A 25,408-nucleotide genomic window follows, 5' to 3' on the forward strand; every position below is an offset into this window, starting at 1 on the left:
CTCTAACTGATTATGGGATTGTAACCATGAAACTTGTTTTATACAAAACAAAATGATAGCCATCAACTAATCTAGGGCTGCAGGCCACCGAATCAAAACAATATAATAACTTCAACAAGTCTATGCCATTTCAAGATTATACCGAAACTATCTATCAAAAATAGATCACTTTCATGTCGTTCTCTTATTCACATGATCCATGCGCCAAGCAATCCTTTCTTCCAAGTACCTATCCACCTATAGATCCCCTGTTATGGCAGTTAAACAATTGAGTTAGTAAATAACCATGGTTTTTGCTCATAATTTTAATTTTGACTTTTCTTTCATATTTATAGAATTCCCTCTTTCCTTCCTTACCAAATAGTGATAGGAATGACATGGATACCATAGGAATGACATGGATACCATAGGAATGACAAATAGTGGCAAATTAAGGGTAAAATAAATAACACATCCTAGCCTCATCATTCCCTCTAGCTGAGGGTTTTGCATGTCCTCATGCAAAAGAAAGAATATAAATACAAACCAGATGAAGGAAGTAGTTTTTGTAGATTGTTGGTAACCTCCTAAACCCAATGTTGTTTCAGTTCCTTTACAAGCTTTTCATGTTATTTGACCGTCAGACAAGGTTCTGAAGTAGCAACTGTCTGTTTTGCCTCTGCCTTGAGTTTACTCAATTCTTTTGCCTATAATTCAACAAAAGCTTGTGCATCCTGTAGCTATTTCTGAAGTGACTGATTCTCTATTTTTAGCTGAGCAATAGAATCCCTCAATGCCCAAATCTCTTCTCTTTGTTTCATCAACATTCCCTCTTTATCTGTATGCTTGTCAACATAGGTCATGAGAGTAACATTAGTTGAATCCTGCAGATCTTGGTGATCAAAGTTCTAATGACTGGGATCTTTCTATACACTCTGTATGATTTGGTGAACATTTTCTTCTTGTTCTTCAGTTAACCCTTCTTGTCCTCTAGTATCACTTGAATTTCCTTAGTCCTTTCTTATGGACAAGGGTTTAACTAGTAAAGGATTATCATTATTTATTGGATTTTCCGTAAGTATTTCAGTATACCCTTCTATGGATGTATTAATTCCAGCATCTTCGAGAATTGTTTCTTCCCCCATAGGTTCATTGATCACATTTTCTTCAAACAAATTTTCACTAAATATGTCTTCACCACCATCGGGAGGAATTTCTCCTTCTTGGGTATCTACCAGAGCAGGACTAAGGGGTTCAGACTGTTTAGATTGTTTCTCCTTTTTCCGCTGTTGATTGTTGTGTCTCAATTCTCGTTGCATCTTACCCTATTTCTTAATTACTTCTGACAAAACCTACAAATCCTCGTGAGTGGAGGCTATATGAGCCAGATTCTAGAGCCAATTTTCAGGCTCCGATTGTAGAGCTTCATTCATGTCACCGCGAGGATTGGAGGGATCATCTTGATTCTCCAAGGTCAGCTTCCTCTTGTGACCAGAGGATTTTTCAGAAGTTGCCTTAGCCTTAGCAGCTGAGCTACGAGTTTGATAGGGGCTTGGTGTACTAACAGTCTCAGAGTATTTCTTAGCCCATTTTTTAGAAGAATGCTTGGCATGTTTTTTAGAGACCCTTTGTTTTGAAACACTAGGGGAAACACTAGGGTTTTGTTCTGGCTCTACTTGTTCTTCCTCATTCTTGGAAGTATGTTCTTCCTCAACAGGACTATATTCCTCCTTACTCACGGGACTACTTTCTTCTTCATTCACAGAGCTATCACTCCTCTATTCTTCAACAGAATTTTCCCTATCAGGAGGTTCCTAGTCTGAATCATAACTAACAAAAGAGTCCCAATTACAAAGGGGAGAGAGTTTTTGCAATTCCCTAATAACTAGTAACCTGATGAGCCCATGATGTGCTAGGGCATGACCATGACCTTCTTGAACATTTTGACTCATATGTTGTAGAGATGAGTAAAGAAAATAGGGAACATTAACAAGCATTCCTCTCCGCAAATGTAACAGTAAGCGGAAATGGTGGGCATACACATAAACATACCTACCTTTGCATGTGATATACTGGATGATGAATTTGGCCACATGTTTCCAATGAGCTGGAAGTGAAAGCAATTTAGTGCCCTGGCCTAAGACAACGACAATGGATTCCCCTCTGTCTAAAAACCTTTTCCGAAGCGGCTTAAGAGCCACTATTTTCTTTGAGATTTCAGGAAAATAATTTTCACCACTGATGGGTAACCCTAAAACTTCAGCTATAGAATCCACTGTGATAGAAATAGTTAATCTGCAGATAACGGCTCGACCTTTGGAAAAAATTTCTGTGAATTCCTGAGCAATGTGTTCATCATAACCCCTTAGCCGTTTAAAATACACATCCCATCTATCTTGCTTAAAGGCCTTATATGCCTCTGCATTTTTTGGGTCCCTTAATTCATCCATCGTCGAAGGCTCATACCAAAGATGCTATTCTCCTGCCATGATTGTAACATAGAGTCTTGTGGAAACTGCCTTCACCCAAACCGCTAACTATGTAGGAAAGTGGTGACGGGGCTGTAACAGAGTTTTTTCAAAACTTTACCAAAACCACTATGTGAGAAATAGTGACGGAAAGTTACAATCATGAGGGTGAGATAAGACGGACAAGGCAATGATGACAAGGAAAGGATTTTAAGGAATGACAGAGATATTATGACATCCGAGACACATAGACAACACAGCGTCCCCCCAGCTAAGCAGTAGACCCGTCCACGGGGCATGTCACCATAGGGTAGAGGAAAATAAAATAGGAAATTAAATAAATAAATGAAAGAAAAACAAAACAAAACCATTACCGAATACCGAGGCCATTGATGACAAGAGATGGCAAGGAGCGCCAAGTACAGAGGATGTGACCGGAAGCTAAAGTGGAGCCAGCAGATCGGACATCACACGAGAGAAAGTAGCCACAAATCATAAAGAAAGATTGCATCCATAGGCGAAATAAAGAGAGACATGACCCAGCACGTGGAGGATGGGAAACGTGCCCAAGGAAGACACTAGGCCAGTGTGGCACAGACGTGGATGGGGCAAGAAGGACTTCCTGCCAGAAAAATGAGAGGAAGAAGAGAGGACATTCCTGACTGAAAAATGACAGGAAGGCATAGGAGTCCAAGTCTGAGTGGACATTTGTATTTTTATTTTAATTTATATTTATTTATTTATTTATTTATTTATTTATTTATTTATTTTTGTTCTTTGACAATAAACCGCTGGAGACTTTATTTTTAGTCTATCGTCATCTAGGGGCGTCGGAAAACTGATTTTCACCCCTAAGATTATTTAGCAGTGGACAGCTACCGGGAAGCCGGTTTTCAGCTGCCAAGTGGCCAATAGCGTCCATAGGTTTTCACTATTGGATTTTTTTTATTTTTTTTTTATAATCTTTTTATTCAATTTTGAAGGAGGCCAAAGGGAACCATAGTGAGTTCCTTAGCCACATCAAGAAAGAAGGCTTCCTTTGAAAGAGGTTTCCGATACAGCTTCAAGCGGTGACCATTAACGAGAAGCTTGTGTCGTTCAGAATCCACAGTGCAGAGTTGAATAGCAATGTTATCATATACATACTCAACTTCGTAAGGTCCCAGCCATCTTGTATGAAACTTGCCTTTGAAATCCTGAAATCAGGAGTCATACAAGAGCGCCCAATCCCTAGGTTGAAAGGATCATTGGCAAATATGTCGATCATGCCACAAAGCCTTCTACATCTGGATGACCTCTATGTGAAAGAGCGCATCCTGACGGAGTTCATCTAAAGAGTGTAGTTGGGCAATGCGGTCCTTCTGGGCATCAAAGAGACTTAGGCCGAGTTGCGACACAGTTCATAGAGTCTTAATTTCAAACTCGATCGGAAGAACTGCCTTCTTACCATAAACAAGTTCATAAGGGGTTAGACTAGTAGTGGTCTTCCACGTCGTGCGATAGGCCCATACAGCTTCAGGAAGCCGCATAGCCCAATCACGCTTATGAAGAGAAACCATCTTGGTAAGAATGTTCTCTAGCTCTTTGTTGGTGACTTCAACTTGTCCATTAGCTTGGGGATGGTAAGGAGTGGACTTCCGGTGACGGATCTCATATTCTTTGACTAGAGCAGCAATAAGTTCTGAAGTAAACTGTGGTCCTTGGTCTATGGTTATCTCCCGAGGCACACCGAACCTAGTGAAGATCTCCGAGTATAGGAAATCAGCCACCTTGGTATCTCGTGCATGCTGCAGGGTGAAAACTTCAACCCACTTGGTGACATAATCGGTGCAAACGAGAATGTATTCCTTGTTCCTTGAAGGTGGATTGATAGGACCCACAAATTCAAGACCCCACTTCTTGAAGGGTTCTATGGATAGCTGAGGGTGTAGCGGCATCTCATCGGAGCGTGTAGGATGACCCATCCACTGGCACTAATCATAATGATGAACATATCGCTTACAATCCTTATGGATCATAGGCCAATAATATCCAGTAGTGAGAATATTCTGAGTAGTCCTTTGAGCAGAAAAGTGTCCTCCACATGGTTTAGTATGGCAAGCTCGAAGTATATCAAACACATCCTCCTCAGGTACACAATGTTGTATGATGTTGTCTATGCTAGTATGGAATAGTAAACCATTGATCCAGGTATACTATCTACTGAGACCCACCAACTTTCGACGTTTGCGAGGAGAAAAGTGAGGAGGGAACTTGCATGTGACCAAGTAGTTGGCAATATCAGCAAACCAGGGGCTCTATGCAAAGATTGCAAAGAGGTGTTCATCTGGAAAAGTTTCATCAATTGGAGTGGGCTCATTGTCCGGCAACTGCAACCTGGATAGGAAATCTGCAACCACATTTTCTCGACCAGGCTTATCAAGTATAGTGACATCAAATTCTTGTAATAAAAGCAACCACCTAATGACTCTGCTAGTGACTACTGGCTTATTCATTAGAAAGTGAATTGTCGAGTGGTCTGTGTTAACAAACACTTTATATCCAGTAATATAATGATGAAATTTATTAATAGCATAAACAACTGCTAAAAATTCTTTTTCAGTTACTGTATAATTTACCTCTGCACAGGTGAAATTCTTGTTGATGTAGTAAATAGAATAAAAGAGATTGTCTTCTTTTTGTCCAAGCACTGTGCCCATAGAAGAGTCAGAGGCATCGGTATGGATGTAGAATGGCAATTCCCAATTTGGACCCCTAAGGACTGGGGTGGTCATAAGCTTGGTTTTAATAGTTTCAAAAGCCTCCTAACACTCAAGCATCCAAGAAAAGACAACATCTTTAGCTAAAAGAGAAAACGAAGGAGAGGCAATCTTGCTAAAATTTTGAATAAATCATTGGTAATACCTAGCATGGCCAAGACAGCTCCTAACATCTTTTGGATTGGATGGTGTAGGTATGTCCTGAATTATCTGGACCTTTTTAGGATCAACTTGAATGCCTTTGGAAGAAATGAAATGTCCTAACACAATGCCCTCAGTCATAAGGATGTGACACTATTCATGACTTAAAGATAGATTAGTATCTATACATCTTTTAAGCACTTTCTCTAAGTTTTCTTTTGCCTCTTCATAAGTATTGTCGTGAACTGTAAAGTCATCCATATAAACTTCTACACAATCATTCACAAGGTCAGCAAAAATACTTAGCATAGCCCGCTGAAAGGTAGCTAGGGCATTACATAATCCAAATGGCAACACATTGTAGGAAAATGTCCCCCAAGGACAAGTGAAGGTGGTCTTATCCTGGTCTTAAGGTGCTATTCAGAACTGATTATATCCACTGAATACATCCAAGAACAAGAAGAATTGTTTCCCTGCAAGAGTGTCCAAAACTTGATCAATAAATGGTAATGGAAAATGGTCCTTTTTAGTTGCTTTATTTAAAGCTCTGTAATCGACACAAATACACCACTTACCATTTTTCTTTGGTACAAATACTAGAGGAGATACCCACCTACTATCCAAAATAGGATAGATGAAACCAACATTTAACAATTTATGTAGCTCCTCCTTGACTATGTCCCGCAAAACAGGGTTAAGTCTTCATTGTGGCTGTTTGGCAGGATGACTCCCTTCTTCAATGTAAATGTGATGTGTGCAAGTGTCAGGATGGATACCATGCATATCTTGGTACTCCCAAGCAAATGTGGCTTTATTTCCCCTAAGCATGGTAATAACGTCCTTAATCTGTTCTGGGCTTAACTGTGGATTAATATTAAGGGTGCGACACAGTAAAATCTCCATAGGTTGCGACTATATAGGGGAATCTAGAGCTAACACTTGTGATGAATCATGACTTTTTAAAGATAGTAATGGACTATACAAACACTGATGAGGCAACAACTGGTGTAATATGAAAAAGTGATGAATAGACTGAGAAGCACCTACTAGAGGGAAACTGCCAAAAGGACAACTAGTAGTTATTTGCAAAGGAAGAACCAAGTTGTCCAAAATGTCATTTGACCCATACCTATTTTGAAGAAAATTAACAAGAAGGTTATGCTTTGTGGGTTCTTCAAAATCATATTCTTGTTCAATAGTTAGGACCGGTAAGGAATCTTCCAAGTCACTATCAATCCAAGTAGGATCTTCCATTTCTAGCAGGGGTTGAGCAAGTGGATACAATGTTATTTGCTTAGTTTGTTCTCCATTAGAGATAACCATATTACCTGACTGACAATTGATAAAAGCATTAGCAATAGCTAGCCAAGGTCATCCTAAGATTAAGAGATAAGATCCGCCAATAGCCCAATAACTTGAACAGTTTTTGGATCTTCTTTCTTCTTTTGCCTTTGTGTACATAACTCTCAAACTATTTTATTATACACCAGAATATCCTTGATAGCCTGCAACAAAGGAATCTTAATGTTAACATTGTGGAGTTCATTAATGAGATCGAATTCAGTTTGCGTAGGTTCCTTTTGTATAGGTTTAGAAAGCAATCGACCAGGAAATGGAGGTTCTCTTTCGGACTCCGCTTCAGGTTCTTCATTTATTTATGTGATTGTGGGACCTTGGAGGGCTTTTCTCGACCTCAATTTTACTCCTTCCAGTTCTACTGTATTAACCGGATAAGTGGGATAACCTGCCACCTCATTATTATACACGGGTTCAGATGGCTTATTATTAGGATTGGGATTTGGTTGAGTGGGCATTGATGTTGGTTTTGGTGGTTGTGGTGGGTTAGGTAGCAGATTAGAGGAGGATGATGGAATAGGTGGAAGGAATTTTTGTGGTTGTTGATAAGGATTTATTAAAGGTGGAGGTAAAAATTGAGTTTGAGGTGGATAGGGTTGGGGGTATGGTTGTGGATATGATGTAGGTGGTGGCACATGCGGCCTCCATGCCTGTTGCCACAGTTGTGTTCCGAACTGGTAATTTTGGGACCACTGAGGATAGGATGAAGGTTGTTGCCAGCCCCCATACCATGTATTTGAATTGGGAAAGGTTTGACTTTGACTAGGAAAATACTCATTAGGGAAACCTGGTTGCATTACTCTTGGCGGAAAAGGACATCGTGGGGCCATAAAATATGCAGGTTCCTCAGCATATTCCATACTAGCTAGTCCTTATGGAAGAGGTCTTAAGGTAGAATGCTTACTTGCCTCCTCTAGGGATGAAATATTCATTCTATTATATGGAAAATCCTCAGGACCATGATTTTTATGGCAAGTAGGACAATATACTGCTAAAGCCTTTTCTGCTTCTTCTTGTTTCCTGCGGGTATACAAAGTGTCTATCTGTTTTCCCATATGATTTAATAAATCAGTTTTAAGATCCTCAAGTAGATTACCTATTTCGCGTTTTGAAATACCTGATACTCCTCCTAAAGTAGGTAGCCTATTGGAGTGACTCCTTAGGGGATGTTGAGACCTGGAGTAATTCTTGCAAATTTCAATAATATCATCAAAACTCAATTTTGAAATATTTCCTTTACCCATTAAATTTAAATCATCCATAGTCTCATCCCTTATTCCTCTAAGAAATAACATTTTAGTAGTGTCAGGAGTGAGTCCTGGCTGTCTTGATCGTTGAAGACTGAATATGAAACATTCCAGGTAATCTTCCATGGATTCATCCTCCTTTTGGTTCATGCGAAAGACTTCATCCCGCATGTCTTTGGTTTTGCAGTAATCTTGATATTTGTCCATAAACAACCGTTTCATCTCATCCTAAGTTCGGATGTTTCACAGGCTCATAAACCATCGCAATGTTGCATCCTTGAGTGTAGCTGGAAATAGTTTAAGCTTTTGAGCATCATGCCTGTAATCATAGCTGTTACACAGGACTTCAAATTCAAACAAAAATATATCAGGATCTTCAATAGATAAACCATGGAAAATAGGTAATGCAGAATGAGGAATGTTTTTCATGGGGGTGTCCTCATCCGAGTGTTCAATGGAGAACTCAAAAACAATAGGTTCATTGTTTACTAATTCCCTTTCATTATTATTATCTTGGTTTTGACCTCTCAAGTGTCCACCCAAGTTTTCCCCATTATTATTAGCATCACCCATGATGTCTATTGCCCAAGGAGTATAAACAACTATAGTTGGCTTGTTATTTACCAAAGATGAACCTGCTCTTAAGTCATAGGACTCGTTGAACTATTTGGAAACCCTTTGATATGCTTCCTCTAAGGACTCTAGAGATTGCTCCACTGGAGCCTCTACAAGAGTAGACTCAATGGTGCATTTTTCTAGATCGGGTTCACTAGACGTGTCTTTCAATGGACCATCAACTTCTTTATTGTCTTTGACTTCCCCTTTCGGTTGTATTTCTTGTTGCGAGTTCTCTTTTTGTATTTGTTTCCCTTTGAAAGATGTTTGAGGACTCAAAAGTTTGGAATTACTTTTTGATTTTTCTGAAGTTGACTCTTGCTTCTTAACAAATCTACCTTTACTGTCTCTAGCTCTATTCATGCACCTAGATGAATTACTACAATGCAAACCTAAGGTACTAGCTCAAGCAAGGTCGACAATTGTTCAAGCTTTCACTAAGGTGCACTATTCCTATCTTAACTTACTACGGCTTCATGCCTTTAATACCTCTCCCTGGCAACGGTGCCAAAAATGTAGGGTAGAACTATGCTCTGATTCTTTGGATTAACTTAGGACTAATTTGATGCAAGCACCCTCAATTACACCTAAAAGTGTCAATCCGGGATTCATAAACTGATGAGAGGTATAGTGGCTATTTTCTCAAGGGATGAAGATAGTATGTTAAGTGATTATGAATGCATTTCTAATGTACACACTTATTCCAAGAACAAATCTAAGGCTCATTCACTAACAAATTAAATCTCACACTTAAAATATTTAAACTTAAGTCACACACTTTCAATCAAGTCTCTTTACTTAAACACCCACCTTATAAACACCAACTTAGAACATTCAACTGTGTTTTGCTTAGCAATCTAGGAGTGAAAATAAGATGGTTCTTCTTCCTGTCACGGTAGTGACAGGAAGTGGAACAGTATATAAGAATACCAGAATTATGAGTCACAGCCTATTGATTTAAATGTGTATTTGTCCGAGTATCAGAATTCTAAATCACATCTCATTCAATCAGATCAAAAATAAGTTCGGATGGATATAACTTGATTTCTGAACTGAGATATTTTCCTCATCCTATAGTTTCTGATTAGACTTGTGAATTACAAATAAAAAAAAAGATGTCCTGCTATGTGGATTATTAAATATTCTGCAAACTCACAATTCCTTCAAACAATACTACTTTGAATCTAAACTAAGTTGTTTACAGAATCACACAATTATTATTATAAACAATAAACACAAATCACGCGAACAAAACATAAAATTACTCACTTCACACTTATAATGAAGTCACCTGATAATGCGAGTAAGGGGGCCCTGCCTTCTCGGTCACCAAGTGCTGAAACTATCAACGCTTGTTACTTCAAACCATGCATTTGCAATCAGAGAATAATAATTGGAACAACAATGTTTTTCATATATTATCTGGTTATCCTTTTGAACAATCCCATACATATTTATATAACACTGCTTACTAATATTGTCTCTAACTGATTACGGGATTGTAACCATTAAACTTGTTTTATACAAAACAAAATGATAGCCATCAACTAATCTAGGGCCGCAGGCCACTGAATCAAAACAATATAACAACTTCAACAAGTCTATGCCATTTCAAGATTATATCGAAACTATCTGTCAAAAATAGATCACTTTCATGTTGTTCTCTCATTCACATGATCCATGCGCCAAGCAATCCTTTCTTCCAAGTACCTGTCCACCTATAGATCCCCTATTGTGGCAATTAAACAATTGAGTCAATAAATAACCACGGTTTTCGCTCATAATTTTGGTTTTGAATTTTCTTTCATATTTATTGAATTCCCTCTTTCCTTCCTTACCAAATGGTGACAAGAATGACATGGATACCATAGGAATGACAAATAGTGGCAAATTAAGGGTAAAAGAAATAACACATCCTAGCCTCATCAATTCCCATGGATCTGACATTGTTTGCATTTCCTAACATATGTGAATGAATCTCTCTCCATAGTAGACCAATAGTAACACATATGAAGAAGTTTCTTTGCCAGTGTTAAACCACTTGAGTGTGTGCCACGAATACCTGCATGAACTTCGTTAAGAACTTTCTCATATTCTTCTTGTTCAAGACATCTCAATAAAGTACCATCTAGACCATGCCTATATAGGATATCTGCAATAATAGTATAGCAAGAGGACTGATGGATAAAATTCTTTCTCTGATTGCAGGATAGGTTCAGAGGAAGGATATTCTCTTTTAAGTACTGATAAGTTTGACTATATAAGGATTGACTGGTTCCTGATATATGGAAAATTCGGTAGATATGCTGGGATTGAATGGTAGGGGTTAAGATATCTTCCATGATAAATTCATAATGATGTTGATTCTCCTTATCTTGCAAGAGAGATGCTATTGTAGCCATTGCATTTGCTTCTTTATTCTCATTTCTTGGAATCTAGGTGAATGATATTTCTTTAAAGTGTTCTTTAAATTCCTCTACCAGCTATTTGTATGGCATAAGCTTATCATCCTTAGTTTGATAATCATTATTTATTTGGTTGATGATAAGCTATGAATCACCATAGACATGTAATTCTTTGACATTCCATTCAATAGCCATTTTGAGCCCAATAGCCAATGCTTCATATTCTGTAGTATTATTGGTGCATAGAAATTGCAGTCTATATGATTTCAGAATTGTGTCCCTAAGGTGTGATGAAAAATATTCCTATGCCTGATCCATATTGTGTATAAGAACCATCAAAGTACAATTCCCAAAGGTTTGTACTTATTGTCAAAATGTCTGCATCAGGAAATTCAGTGTATAAAGGCATGTCATGTTGTAAAGGTGCTTCAACCAATTGATCAGCAATGACCTGTCCCTTGATAGCTTTTCGGTCAACATACTCTATATCAAATTCACTCAGTATCATAACCCATTTGTCTAGTCTTCCTGTCAAGATTGACTTGCTCAACAAATATTTGAGTGGATCTATCTTTGCTATTAGTTTCACAAAATGAATCAACGTATAATATCGCAGCTTCTGAGTTGCAAATACAACTACTAGACATGTCTTCTCTATTGAGGAATAATTTAATTCATAGCCAACAAGCGTTCTATTGATATAATACACTTCTCTTTCTTTTCCTTCTTCATCATGTTGAGCTAGGAGAGCTCCTAATGACACATTTGTTACTGAGATATAGAGCAACAATGGTTTCCCTTTAGTTGGTGATACTAGTACTGGAGGACTCATAACATATTCTTTTATTTGCAAAAAAGCTTCTTCACATTTTTTATCCCATTTGAATGGAATATTCTTATGTAGAAGATTGGTGAATGAAAGACATCTATCTGCTAATTGAGAGACAAATCTCCTAATTGATTGCAATCTTCCTCATAAAGATCTTAATTGACTTATGTTCCTAGGTGACTCTATCTCCATGATGTCTTTCACCTTTTCAGGATCTAATTCAATTCCATGAGTTGATATAATGTACCCAAGAAGTTTCCCAAAGGTTACCCCAAATGCACATTTATTTGGATTTAATCTCAATTGATATCTTTCCAGCCTGTCAAAAATCTTGCTAAAGATGTTCAAATGTTCTTGTCTTGTATGATATATTGCAAGTATATCATCTACATAATCTTCCATAAATGTATGTATCATATCATGGAAAAATGTTGTCATAGCCCTTTGATAAGTTGCTCCTGCATTCTTAAGCCCAAATGGCATAACATTCCAGAAATACGTTCCCCATGCATAGGTGAAAGTTGTCTTTTCTTGATCTTCAGGTGCAATTCTTATTTGATTATATCCCAAGAAACCATCCATTAATGAAAACATCTCATGTCCCGCTGATAAGTCCACAATTATATCAATGTTTGGTAGCAGGAAATCATCTTTTGGACATGCTTTATTTAGATTTATGAAACTCTTATGCTTTTATTTGGCTTTGACACTGGTACAATACTTGAAACCCATTCTGGATAAGCAACAGGTCTTATAAAACCCACATCTAATAGTTTCTTCAGCTTGGTTTTTACAAGAAGAGCAATGTGTGGATGCATATTTCTTATCTTTTTCTTAACTGGTTTTGCTTTTAAATCCACATTAAGATGATGCATGATAAGATCTGGATTAAGTCCTGGCATGTCTGCATAGGACCAAGCAATATTTATTTGTCTTTTCTTAAAGAATTCCATTTATTCTTTCCTCCCTTCATCTGATAATGAGGCAGCATAATGAAGTATTTTAGGATCCCTTATTGTACCAATGTTTACTGCTTTTGTTGGTTCTATCAGGATAGTAGATCTCTCCTAAAAATATGAAGGAAAAATGTCAAAATTTCCATCTTTTGGCACCTCAAAGAGGTTTTCACCATCAGATACATCCTTTATTTTCCCTTTTGATTGATCTAGTGTTTCCATGAAATGGTTTTCAACAATAGGTCTCTTTCCTTGTTTTATTTCAATTTTGCGACTGGAAATTTTGGCATTCTCCTGACCATGAGAAACGTTACTTGATTCTAAAATGGAAGATATCTTAGGTGTGGTGGGTTTAATAGCATTAAGATACACGAATAAGTCATGATCATTGGAAAAGTCATTTAGTTCAAGGTTTTCTAAATCATCCCAATCAATTAGTTTAGGATGAAGAAGGGGTAAGTCATAGTCACTGTCATCATTAGGTGCTTCAAAGTTCATAACATAATGATCATAATTTGGCAGAGAGTAGGTAATGTCATAGATTGAATGATTTTGAGAATTGTCTCTCCCAAGTGTTTTGCAATTAGTTCTAACAAAATCAGTATTAGTACTTGTGGTTCACACTCAAGTGGTTCTTCAACTGACGTTTGTCCCTTAAATGAATGGATTATATCACACACACATCTTTAATATTGTAAATTCATTTTTGATTTACCTCATTTGCATTTTGGAGTTGACATACTTGTGTACATGATAAAGAGGATTCTTTTGCTAGATTTTGTCTCCTTCCAAACTCAACTTCTTTTGGACTAATAGTCAATCCTACTTGACTATTTCTTAATTCTTCTATGGTTTTGTCACATCTTGATACATCTTGTTCCTCTTTTGATGAAAATATTATATTTCCAGATGCTTGATCTATCCCTTTTTGTACTTCTTGTGGCATTACTTCTTTATCTTTTTCATTCCCTTTCCTTTGTTGTTCTACATACACCTCTTTTCTTTGAATTCTGAGTTCTTCTCATCTTCTTTCTAACTCCATCTTTTGTTTTGTATTAAATAAGTCTTCCTCTGTAATACTTGTTTATTCTTCATTGTTTTCCTCACTTGACATACTAGATAAGACATTGGGACCCCATTCATACTCATTTGAATCTATCTCTAAACCATGATCTAGGACAACTCCACTATACCATACAGGAATGTTGCATTGTGCAAAAAGTTACCTGATTTTTTCCATCTCTATTTTCACTGCTTCTGGAATATCTTGTTTAGATTTTGCATTTGTTTGTATTTCTTGAACTTGTTGACAAGATTCTTCTTTACCTTTGATGGTAATCTCCTCTTCTTTCTTTTCATGTTCTTCTTGCTTCTTTTGTTTATTGGTTACTATTTCTCCTGCTTGATGTAGCTTTTCTTGCCATTGTTCTTCTTTATAGACTGATTTCTTTCTCCACTTTTTTTGTTGATGATTATGGTGCTTTTGATTAGATTTTAGATATCCAAGCCCTAATTTATCTTCTTTGGATTGCGAGTGGGGACAAATAGGTTCTGAAATACCTTGATGTCGCTTACCAATTGGTCATTTTCCTTCATATCCCATTTTTTGCATGATTTTATAACCATTGCCATATTGTTCTATAGGAATATTGACGTATGTAGTTGTTGCTATAGTTTAATTTTCATCTTTGTACAACCAACCAAGAATGTCTTTGTCTTCATTTTCTTCTTCAAGAGTTCTAGCTCTAACAAATGTTCCTTTAAACATATCTTTTGATCTTTCTGAGGTCTTTGATTGGACATTTGTAGGCTTTCCATATGACTTAAGGGAAAGTGGAAAATCATGCAAAGAATATTTTCACATTCCTTCATCATTTAATTTGAGCTTTTCCTCAAAGGTTTCCCATAACTTTTCTTGAATTTCTTTGGTAGGATATATTGATTCTCTATTATGTAGAACTCTTGTATCTTGTGTTGGCTTCAAATTATTGCAATATTGACTAGAATCTATAATTATAGTGATCTTGATGAATAATGATGAACAACAAATACCCTAATTGATACTGAGAGGGGGCTGAATCAGTACATTCAAAAAATTCTCAACAACTTATCAAGTTAAAATAATGCTAACTGGTTGTCTTCATCACTAAACTTAACCATGGCAATACCAGTTAAATACAGTAAGACTTCAGACAGATAAACCAGTAAAGCTGAATACTTCAAATAACATTCAACTCTTGATAACTACTTCACCAATATACTCATGCATGTGTTTTATCAGTAATACCATAACCATTACCTTTGAATGCATATTCACCTAAACAAAGACCACTTAAAAATCACATGAAAAATGCACAACTCATAATACACATATTTTTCACGTGGAAACCCAAATGGGAAAAACCACGGTGGGGATGAATACCCACAAGCTTGTTTTTGAACTCTTTTGAAGCTCGCTCTATTAGGAGCCTAGTCCAGTTGAAGACTTTACAATAAGGTTTTGTTAGGAACCGATCCTGTTAAATATCACCTGGTTAAGGGATGGCTATATACCCTATTAAAGGTTGAAACCCTGTAAAGGTTACTTCTCTAGAGGATTTGAAGAGCTCAGAGATCTTGAGTCACCTAGTTAGAGGATTTGCAATAAGCCTATTAAAGCTACTCGGAAAAGGGATTTTCCTACTATTGAAATGGTTAGAAGACAACAGGTAAAGCTTTGATCTGATAACAACACTACTTGCTAAGGCAGATCCTTTTCAGCTCCTCTATCCCTTAGTTGTGACACGTCAAAGTCTTTGGTAAGTTTTTCACCCTCTTGAGAAAGCCTTAGGAAATGAGCGTTAGCATTCCCCTTAAGAATCTCATCAAAGAGCCTGTTGAACCTAGGATTACTAGTTGCTTCCTCTATTTTTGCTTGTGTAGGAGATCCAAAGGGGTTGATGTCATCTTCATCTTCCCATATTTCATTTTGTGGTTGTCTCTGACTTTGAGACCTTGTCCTAGCCATGTTGAAGTGTGTATTTGTGGAAGTGAGGTGGGTGAAAAGTGTGTGGTTGATCCCCCTTCTTATGATTCCAATATTTGATGATAGTGATGAGTTTCAAGTATTTCGTGGATGTTTTATCTCCAACAATAAAGGTTGGGTATCAACAAAGTCCTCTTTAGATTTGCTTGTTTGGTGTTTCAACAATTATGAGATGAGGTGTAGTAAGGTTTGTGCTTACAAATCACAAGCTATCTAACTTTGAGAGGATGCACTCAAAAGCTAGTTTTAACCAATCTAGATGCTTAGTAATATCTTTTAGGATAATTTATCCTAAATGTAAAGACACACTAGAGAGTAATTTTGTTGGCATGGTTAGCAATATCTTGAAAGAACTAAGGACAAGACCTTTGTATGTTGAGAGGAATGGATTGTTTATGTTTGGTTTTTGGATTGATATATGAACCTTGGCATTTCTAATAAGGGACTATGAATTTGATGATTGACTTTGAAAATGATTTTGAAGTGAGAAGGATGGAAGAAATGACTTTAGAATAGGCTTATGATGTTTGGATTTTGGATTGATAAAGATGGAAGTTATGATTATGATGTTTTGATTTTTTTGGAAAGACTTGAAGTGAATGACTTGAAGAAAATGTGGAACAGGAAATGATTATGCAGTTTGTGAAATTTGAAGTGTGATTATGAATTTGTGGAAGATTAGGAAGATGAATTTGATGAAAGACTATCCTATATGGAGAGTGACTAAATAAGTTATTTCTGGTTGAGGTAGACATGACAATGAGATTTTACCAGTTTTATTGAGAGATTGGGACAATGCTGACTTTTGTTGAAAGGTACGTGTTTTTAAAGATTCCTCATCAAACACATATCCATGACCATGTAGATAATCATGAAAATGGAAAAGGAATATTTGATTTTTGAGAAAGAGTTTGTAGTTTATGTAGAGAAATTTTCTCTTCTTTAAGATCTCTTTTTGGCTTGGTTTCTTCTTCTCAAGACGACGATATATGGATTTCTTGATATGCTTGAGGGATTTGAGGATATGACGCATTTGTAAATCTTGTGATGTTTTTCTTATTCAAATTGTTGTTGGGGAGTAACTTTGGTTCAAATGTTTGATGATCTCTTTAACAAGAAGACATGGCAAGCACACAAACACATATAAACACTTTTTTTCTTTTGATAATTGTTGATGAAATGTGTATGTTTAGGATCTTTTCAAATTTGCTCAAGGATATTTCAAATCCCCTTTTTTTTTCATAGGTTTTGAACAAATGAAAGACAAATCAATCAGACTCTACTATTATCAAAAATGTCATTCCTAATATCAATAGTCTACACTTGATACTCCGTCAGCTCAAACAACCATGTCATACCCTAATGTGTGCCCGGTTTTTTGCCTTTTTCCAAAATTTGAACCAAAGATAATTGCTCCTCAATTGGATTGTTTTCTTGGGAGATATATGGTGAGTGGCTTGGGGGCAGATTCTTCCCCACCCTTGCACTATGATATCACAAATGTTTGGATAACTGAGTCGGATTGGCTTCTATTTCTGAAAGCTTTCTAGTATGGCTTCTGTTCAAGTGGTCATAATCAGCAACATTTTGCACTCCTTTAAAGGAGGTCTCCCATCTTGTAGAGGTTACACTCTACAAGTTTTCACGCACCATATAGGCACTAAGGAAGACATAACATCGTTATGACAACATGTAACACTCGTCGCTTGCAACTTTCATCACAAATGCATTTGTTTATATTGGCTTGGATTTACTTGGCTTTAGCCATTGCCACTTAGGTCATTCCCCTCTCACCGACCTTATGGGCTTATTAGGAGGGCAAGCCTACTAAAGGATTTATCTTAATTGCAAGAAAGTAAAAGAAAGCAAAAAGAGTGAGTTTCGCTTTTTGATCACCCAATTAAGGGGAGAGCATATACCTATCTCTTTCAAACACAGTGTACAAGTTATTATTTTCATCCCATCATTGCAATGTGATGTATTTTGCTACTTGGAGATGTTGCTCCAACAAACATGGTGATCTTTTTAACCCATATAGCAAAATGTTTTGATTTTTGAAAATTTTGGAAAAGCAAACACCTGGCCAACAAAATAAAATCATTTAAAAATGTCAAAAATGAAAATGAGATTCTTTTTATTTGCACCAAAGGGAATGAGGTTATTTTTAACTTGCACCAAGAGTAAAGAGATCCTTTTTAGCTTTGCAAGAAATAAATATTTGTTTGTAGTTCTTTTTAGACCCTTTGCAAAACTGAAAAATGAGATTCTTTTTATTTGCACCAAAATAAAATGAGATTCTTTTTAAATCCCTTTGTAAAAAGTTTTTTTTTTTTTTGAAAAGAAATCAAAATCTATGCTAACTCCTTGGAACCTGCAATAAATGTTAGGACCTGCAAAGACCTCTCAAAAAGTTAGTTTATATGCTAGGCTCACAAGCCTAAATTTTTCTTTTTTGTTACACTTTTGAGCTCTCTACCCAATACAAAAGTGCTAATTTGTTGGAACCAAAAGCACTAACAGAGAATCAAAAGTGCTATATTGCAAAAAAAGTGCTAGTTTAAGACAAATATCTAGAACAAACAACAAAAGTGTTGCTTTGTGACAGGAGCACTAAAATAGGCATAAAAATGCTAGAGTAAAACATAAGCGCTATTATGGAGGTCCAGACAAGGTGCAAAATCCATAACAAAGGCACTATATCAGGCATCAAAAGTGCTAAAGCACTACCTTATGCATGAAAAACTTGCAAGTTTCAATTTTTTTTAGAAAATCTTAACTCGTTAGAAGATGAATGGGAAATAGCCCCATGGTGGGTGCCAAAATGATGCACATGAAACGGTCCAAGATGAAAACACAAGTCCAAAGAGTTAGATGTTAGTTCCAACAAAAACAAACATAATCTAAATGGACAAAAACCTCAAATGCATACCAAAATAGATTAACAAGCATGTAAATTAAGCATGAAACAAAATGATGAGAAGAGACTCCCTTAGATGCTCCCAAGGATGCTAATAGATAGTTCTCCCTTATCTTTCTCCTCTCCAAGATCCAAATGAGTGTAGCTCTTAGTTTTTAGCACTAACCATAGATGCCAAATGGAGATTTAAAATGGTTGAAAATGATGCTTCCTATTACTATGCAAATGTTAGAATAAGATTTCTATGAGAAAACTTAAGTGTCTATGCTAATGCAAGTATAGTAATAATGCTCTAAAATGTTTGTTTTTTGCTTGAGGAATGAGGATACCTTTATAGGAAAAATAGTGGATTGGAGGGGCAAGATTGATATGGTTTGTGAAGGGCTAGGATTTCATGATTCTCAATCCACGTGACCCTTTCAAACCAATGCAGTAATGACAAGTGTTGCCATGAGAGGGCTTGAGAGGAGAGAGAAGAAGCATTTTGGTATAGGAGCACCCAAAGACACAAATGAAGCCTAAACAGTAATATCGCCTATGAGGTGAAAATGTTCATATGTAGTAGGTTGATAGGTTTGTGAGTCAATAAGACCCAATTGATGTAAGGCATTGTCATGGTTGCATTTTATAAGCCACCATGGACAAATGACTATGTGGGTCAGTAGGAGTCTAAGAATGAGTTGGGAAATAAATATTGGTATTAGAAGCATCAGACCAATCCTTGGAATAGGCTTAATACACCTTGGAGTCACAAAATTTGAAAAGTGCACGTTGACAACTTTTGTTGTCATTACAAAATGTTGTAAAAAGGAGTAAATAATCCTCCAACTGTTCCAAAGTTTGAAAACTGGTTAGAAACTATTAGGGAGGCTATGTTTGGCCCACTTGGATCAATTCTACGGTTGTTGTTTTTGAATTTGTTGAAGTTGGTGATGTTTTGGAGTTTTAGAGCAATACATATACTTGGAGTTTCTTAAAATTTTGTGTGTTTGACATTAATTTCTGACCTGTATGAATTGGTGGATGCCTGAAACCAATTGGATGAGTTAGGGAAGTCTCTTACCTTTTGTTTGAATCAAGTTTTAGGTCTTGAAATATTCAAGTTGTAGAGATCCATCAAAACCTATGTGGATTGGTCACAAACCCTGCCAGCACCTAGGATTTCACTAAAAAGATGCCCTTAATCTAACATTTTCTCCAAAGGACCAAACAACCTATGGAAAAATATTAGAGGGGCTACTGTACCATAAGATTTTGGTGTTGGGTTTCAGGGAGGATCCAATCCAAAAGAGATTTAATTGACCCTCAGCGGGCATCTCTATGTGACCGCATGAACTATAGAAGTGAAAATCACTTGTAGTAGACAAAGAAGATGGGATCAAGTCCTGAAACCTTGGATTTAGAGGTTTGAAACCTTACCCCACCTTGCAGAAGTGTTGGTTTAGTCGGGGGACTAATACAAGGGGTACTTGATGTTGGAAACCAATAACACTAAGAGGGGGGGTGAATCATTGTTACCTGAAATAGTAAATTTTAGCCTTAACAAAACATGTATACGCCAATCGGTAAACTGGTGCATACAGAATTGAAAGTAGTAAAGAAACCAATAAGCCAAACACATAAATGAGAACCATAACATATAGATTTATTCGTGGAAAACCTCAAAGAGGAAAAACCACGATGGGATTTGTGACCCACAATATCAATCCACTGGCCATATGAAGGGATATTACAAAATATGAGGGGCCTGAACTTGCAAGAAGGCTTATAGCCTAGAGTACACTGCTCAATCACAATAAGAGCCTCACTGACTACATAAAATTCCAGACTACAATCCAGAGAAGTGTGAACTACTAAGTTAGCATCTTCTATGCCAGAATACAGTTTTGGTTTAAGCTCTGTTTGTTCCAATTTGAAACCCTAAACCCCTTACTAGAATAACCCTTACAATACTTACATACATAATCTTGCTGAATAATTTTGCATCATATTATATTTGCATATCCATAATATTCTATCTCATGTCTACATCTCTATATATTAAAATGATTTTTTCTTAACTGACCTATATACCCTATACAAATTTATGCCTTATGTTGTCTTACAAAGATATATATAATATCAGATTACATGTCAACCAGATAACATGAATGTATAAACATTAAAACAAATTTCCGATGTCGAATCCAAGATATGTCGACCTCCAATACCAATAACCATGCTGTCCTGTATTGTTGGTGACCAAAGAAATATTTCTGACCTATCGGTGTCGGTGTAGAATCTATGAAGTGTCTGTCAATACACTATATGAAGCCAGAACACAAAATCATGTTGCCATCAATGGAACCATAGTGAAACCAACCAATAGAGTGTCAATTTCCAACAATCTCCCCCTTTGGCATTGATGGCAACACTCATGTGATAAATGGTCAAGGTGTCATCTGTCGGTTTCATCCTACCCTGCTCCCCCTAAGCTGAATATGCAAAATACTCCATGTCTCCAAAAAATCCAAAACTCTAAACTCCCCCTAAGTTTAGCTTAAGCATAGAGTTTAATAGACTAATAATTAAATAAATAATTATTAGCTAATACAAGATAACTCTAACATGTATACTGCAGATGAAGGTTTCAAAGACATCTACAAGGTATGCACTGAGTTTGGTAGAAGGTATCATTTAGAGTATTCTAATTATTTTATTCAAGATGGTCTTATTTTCAAAGGATGTCAGTTATGCATCCCAAAATGTTCAATGAGGAATAACATAATTTTAACATAATTAAGGAGAAGCATAGTGGTTGCATGGGAGGAGACTTTGGACTAGACAAAACTCTTGAGTTGGTGAAAAGATTTTATCACTGGCCTAAATTGCAGATAGATGTCAAAAAAATTGTGGATTCATGTGTGGTGTGTCAAAAGGCCAAGGGGACAACAACAAACGCAGGACTATACCAGCCATTTCCCATTCCTTAAAGACCTTGGGAAAGTGTGAGCATGGACTTTGTGATGGGTTTGCCAAGAACTCAAAAAGGTTTTGATAGTATTTTTGTGGTTGTTGAAAGGTTTAGCAAGATGGTGATGAATAATGATGAACAAAAAATACCCTAACTGGTACTGAGAGGAGGGGATGAATCAGTACATACAAAAACTTCTCAACAACTTATCAAGTTAAAACAATGCTAACCGGTTGTCTTCACTACTAAACTTAACCATGGCAATACCGGTTAAACACAATAAGACTATAGACAACATAAACCAGTAAAACTGAATACTTCAAATACATTCAATACTTGATAACTACTTCACCCATAAACATATGTATGTGGTGTATCGGCAATACCATAACCATTAGCTCTGCATGCATAATCACTTAAACAAAGAATACTTAATCATCACATGTAAAATGCATAACTTATGACACAGATTTTTCACGTGGAAACCCAAATGGGAAAAACCACGGTGGGGATGAATACCCACAAGCTTGTTTTGAACTCTTTTGAAGCTCACTCTGTTAGGAACCTAGTCTGGTTAAAGACTTTACAATAAGGTTATGCTAGGAACAGATCATGTTAAAGATCACCTAGTTAAGGAATGGCTATATACCCTGTTAAAGGTTACCTTGCTAGAGGATTTAAAGAACTCAATGAACTTGAGTTACCTGGTTTGAGGATTTACAATAAGCCTGATAAAGCTACTTGGCAAAGGGATTTTCCTTCTATTGAAATGGTTAGAAGACAATAGGTATAACTCTGATTTTATAATAGCACTATATGCTAAGGTAGATCCTTTTCAGTTCCTCTACTCTGCAATCACACTCTGCAGTTTTCACTCACTGGTCTAGCAATTATCTCATCACTCGGATACATACACAACATTTTCCAACAAATTACAATAACAAACATCATCGACCTTATAGGCAACAATTAGGTCGGTAACATAAACCCTAAACCCTAAGCATCTTAGGTTTACAATTACAAGTTGTCCAATCCTGACCGTCCAAACACTTTTCATAAAATGAAACAATCTTAAACAAATCACAAGTCATTTTGCATCATCCATTTTTCACCACACATAGAAATCAATAACCCATCATGCTTTCTTCTCATACCGCTAAGAAGAATGTTCATTCTCAAGGTAGACATTTAATGTAGTCGATTTTCACATGCAAGATCCTCAAGGAAATCCTTCACGTGCACAAAACTGATGTGGCATCTCGATCGCATCCTTGTTTCTTAGCTAACTCATCATAGAATATCATCGGTTGCATCGCACAAGCTAGATTGCCAAACCAAAAACCCTAGAGCTGAGACTACCAACCAGTAGTCACACTTAGTGAAACCCTGACATTGGTTCACTACATCTCTTCATATTGGTTCTCTAGCTTGATCATTAATAATAGCTTCTTCCAATCTTCATACCGGTTGACCTATACTTATTGACATCAATGACAATATATATTATTTTCATATTATCATACCGGTTCATCATATGCCAACAATCTCCCCGTTTGGCATTGATGGCAATACTTACTTAGCGTACCATTGCAACAACAAACATCATAGACTAGCGCAACTAAAATATCTTCATTGGATATCATACATCAGATATCTTCTCCCCTATCTCATATCTTCTCCCCCTATTATATATCTTCTCTCCCTATTGACAATAATGCCAAAGTGGAGGCCCAAGATCCCATACTCCACTATGTTGCTCCCCCTATGGAGTAGCATCCTTCAACACATCAATCCTGAAAAATTTATCACTGTAATACCTAACTCGTGTAGAGGACACATCTTTAGTTTACTTCATGAAGGGGAAAAACCCCTAATTTACCTCTCAAATAGGTAAATGTAGTCTTCGGTAAGGGCTTAGTGAATATGTCTGCTAGCTGCTCCTTACTAGAAACATGTTGTAATACAACCTCTCTATTTTGAACCTTCTCTCTCAAGAAATGATACTTGAGCTCAATGTGCTTAGTTCTAGCATGTAATACTGGATTGTTGGAAATATTGATTGCACTAGTATTGTCACAAAATATACTCACTGGTTCAGATATAGGTACTTTGAAACCATCCAATACATGTTTCATCTAGATTGCCTAAGTGCAATTCATAAATGCTGCCACATACTTGCTTTAGTTGTAGACTGAGAAGTACAGCTCTATTTCTTACTCGTCCATGAGACTAGTCTTCCACCAAGAAAGAACACTCCACTGGTTGTGCTCTTCTGGTATCAACAGTCCACAATTGTATGGATACCACAATCCATAGTCAACAGTGACTTTCAGGTATCTAAGAATCCTCTTGACTGCTACTAAGTGGGATTCTCTTAGACTTTTCTAAAAACAAACCACTATGCCCACTGCATGAGCAATATCTGGTCTACTGTGCACCATATAGTGCAGCTTACTGATCATCGATCAGTACTCCTTCTCATTCACCAACGCTAAATCATCTTCCTTAGTTAATTTACAGCCAGTCACCATTGGTGTACCAACCGGTTTTCTCTCCTCCATGCCAAAGGTCTTCAATACCTATTTGACATACTTGGACTAGGTAATAAAGATACCCTCTTTCATGTGCTAAATCTGTAAACCAACGAAGAACTTTATCTCTCCAATGAGAGACATCTTAAAGTCTTTCTTCATTTCATCTACAAATACATGACTCATTTCATCATCTCCTCCAAAGATTATGTCATCTACAAATACTTCACAGATCAAAATCTAATCACCTTTAGATTTCAGGTAGATGTTGCTATCCTCACTTGTTCTCTAAAATCCCATTTTCACAAGATGAGAGTGAAAATGTTCATACCATGCCCTAGGTGCTTATTTCAATCCATACAAGGCTTTGTGTAATCTACACACCATGTTACTATCTTCTAATAAGGCAAACCCATCCTGTTGCTCAATATACACTTCCTCTTCTAGGAATTATTCAAGAATGCAGACTTCACATCCATCTGGTAAACCTTAAATCCCTTGAATGTTGCAAATGCAAGTAGCATTTAGACACCTTCCAATCTAGCCATAGGAGCAAAGTTTTCTCCATAGTCTTCTCCCTCTTCCTAAGCATATCTCTTGCATACAAGTCTTTCCTTGTTCCTCACAACTGTGCCTTCTTCATTTAGCTTATTCCTTAAGACCCATTTGGTACCTATGACATTCTTATGTTCTGTTCTGGGTACCAGGGACCATGTTGCATTATTTTATATTTGGTCTAGCTCCTCTTCCATTGCCTTAATCTAGTTTTCATCTGGGAAGTCTTGGGCTCCAATTCAGAAATCTTGCAAGATTTTTATTTCACCTTTCTTCTTGTGAGTATCCCTACATCTTTATCTCCTATGATATTCTTCGGATCATGATATAGTTTCACATATCTAGGAATGACTCTAGCTGGTTCTACTAGCTTTTCCTCTTCTTCCTCACTTACTTCTTCTTCTTCACCTACTGTAGCTTCTACCGGTACATGAACACTGAGATCTTTACTTGTTTCTTTCTTAACTGGTTCCCAAAAGGCTACAACTGGTTCATCTTCCACTTCCTCGCTACAGGTTTCCTTAGGTTCCTCAGGGGATTCATTAACCCTAACATTGATACTCTCAACAATTTTTTGTGTTCTATTATTGTAGCATTTGAGAGCTTTACTCTTAGTGGAATAACCCAAAAATATTCCTTCATCACATTTAGCATCAAACTTGCTCAGATGCT

Source organism: Cryptomeria japonica, chromosome 9 (assembly GCF_030272615.1).
Source record: "Cryptomeria japonica chromosome 9, Sugi_1.0, whole genome shotgun sequence".
Classification (NCBI taxonomy): domain Eukaryota; kingdom Viridiplantae; phylum Streptophyta; class Pinopsida; order Cupressales; family Cupressaceae; genus Cryptomeria; species Cryptomeria japonica.